A 2,695-nucleotide genomic window follows, 5' to 3' on the forward strand; every position below is an offset into this window, starting at 1 on the left:
GGCTTCCCACAGCTTCCTGTGTCTTGGTTTTTGTCTTCGTTTACAGATTCTAGAAGCTATGAGAATACAATTTTACATTTAAAGAATTTTGGATGTTTGAATGGAAGAAAACGTATTTGCTTTATCTCCACACGACTGTAAGTTATAGTTGGCATATCAATCCAGGACCAATGACAAGATATACATTATTTGTAAATAACTATAGAAATTAAACAGCAGGGGCTAAAAGTAATTTATAACCATGGGAAGAGAGAAAAACAGAAGAGTAGAGGACGTTTTTATTGCCCTGTGAATTAAGAAACTTAACTTAAAAGGAGTCACTTGGAAATGGCTCAGAGCTCCTTGGTGAAGGTAGGTTTGTCCAGGCTAATCCTGGCCAGCAGTCACTGGGTAAGTAACACTTGCCCATGGCAGAAGTGTGGCAGAAGGCAGGCATTGAAGGTGATAAAAGACTGTTGAAGTGAGAAGGAAGTGAGCCATACAAGGAACAAAGCAATTCTTGAAGCTGCAAGTGGCATGCAATTAGAACCCTCATTAGGTTGTGGACAACCAGTCACCACTTCCTATGTTGAACAGATCAGAAAATGTTATAGCAGACTGAGATTGCAATCCTGCAATTCTGGATTCTGGGTACACAGTCTTCCAGATTTCATCATATACAAATTTATCACCCTCCCATGCTACAAAGCATACACATACTTATCAGTCCACACACTACATATAACAGTATATATCTTACTCCCTCTCCCTCTCCCCGCCTCACTCTCTCTCTCACACACACATACACATGCATATGCACACACAGATTTATAACCTCATAGCATATTCCTCAGAAAACTTGTCATAGGACAGAAATGTAAAGCCTAGTTCTCCTTTCAATTTCCTTCTAATGTTCACTTTTAAAAAGAAAAAAATGCAGATATAATGACATTATTTATCAAAATTAATATATTGAAAGGAGTGAGTGTTTGCAGCCAGTCAGCAATAAATCGCCTACCTCAGCTGGATGGAGAACATGATTTCAATACATTCAGATCTTTAAAAATACTTACCTGTTGTTCTCTAGATCCTGGTGTTCATGATAAAATTCTGAAGACATTCTGATTTCAGATCCTTTACCCAAATATAGAATACTTTGGACTTTTCTCAAGGCATAGTGTGCTCCCAGGCATAGGACGTTTTCTACCTCATGGTGTCCTAACCCTTTGTCATAACCAGGTAAGTATTTCGTTTGCATAGTGTGTATCAGAGCTTTTACAATTAAAAAACAATTTCTTTAATTTCTTGAGATTTCTATTTTATTATATTTCATATTGTTTTAATTCCAGACTGTCAGCTTTTTTTCTGGAATTTCTACAATGTGTTTATATTGTTCTTTATGATTTATTTTCATAAACATACTCATCTTGTCCAAGTAAAAGCTTCCCAGAATTATTGCTATTCATTTATTTGTGCATCCCAAAGTACCTTGATTTCTGAGAACATCATTATCAACACATTAGCTCATGTAGTAATTGTTGAGCGCTGCTTAATGAAAATTGACCCATGTTTTTATTTTGTTTTTTAATTGTCCAAATCTCTTTTTTACTTTCCACTCTCTCTATGATACCGTATTTCTGGTACTAGGAGGCACCGGCTCTCATTGTTTTACGTTCATTAATCATAATTTTAGTTGATTTTCTCTCGTTCATACTGATTGGTTCTATTTAAATGTTTTTTTTCATGACTTCTATTATGTTTTACCACATTTAACATCTCCTTAAAAAGCAGTACCCATCAAGCCAGTATAGTTGAATCATAACAATGTAAGCAGCAGAGTTTTCAGCTGCTAAACTCTGCCCTAAGCTAATAAGTTAAGATAAATGATGGAAAATAAAGTGACTATTACAATAGAAAGTGGGCAGGATGAAGTTTGCTGCATGAATTTTTGACCCAATGTTAGCTTTTACAACTTGTAGTCTTAATAGTGTAGCCTTCAATTTCAGCTAGCTTTGTGTCTGTGTATGCAACATCCCAGGCAATTAAAGATGGTAAGAGTAAATTAATGGAGGAGTCTCAGATTCTGACATTATTCAAAAATAATTTTTAAAATTCCTGACAATCTATCTCAATATGTTGAAAAGTTGAAAACTGTTAAAAGGTTTAATAGCTGAACACAGTGGAGAGTGGTGAGATAAGCCTGTAGTCTAACTTATACATATGTCTAAACTTTGTATTAAACACTCTATATTGAGCTCTGGATTTTGGATCCACAAACATAGAGAATCTACTATGTTATACATGTCAAATGAGATTTCTAGATGTAGTGCCTGGGAGAAGAAGGGTATCACTGAAAGAGTGATGGGGCTGAGAGAGATGCTTTATGCTGAGTATAGTATGAGCTGAATTTGAAGCCATTTAGGAATATCAAAGTTCATGTCTAAAAGGGTGGATTAAAAAACACAAGAAAATGTGAGATAGAGATACCCAAATGATTCTTACCCACTTAGGGCCCTGGACTTCTCCATATTCAGAGATTCATGTTAGGCCTCTTTTAGAAACTATGTTTTTCTATTTCCATTGTTTTGATTACTTGTATAGGTGGAAACCTGTCATAATACAATTATTTGTTGGCATATTGCTACATTTAAATTTTCTTGAGAACAGGTTTTTATGAAAATGCATTTGCTGTTTCTTAAGGTGTTTGAAAAAAATC

This window comes from Mastomys coucha, unplaced genomic scaffold, assembly GCF_008632895.1.
Source record: "Mastomys coucha isolate ucsf_1 unplaced genomic scaffold, UCSF_Mcou_1 pScaffold20, whole genome shotgun sequence".
In the NCBI taxonomy this organism is placed as follows: Eukaryota; Metazoa; Chordata; class Mammalia; order Rodentia; family Muridae; genus Mastomys; species Mastomys coucha.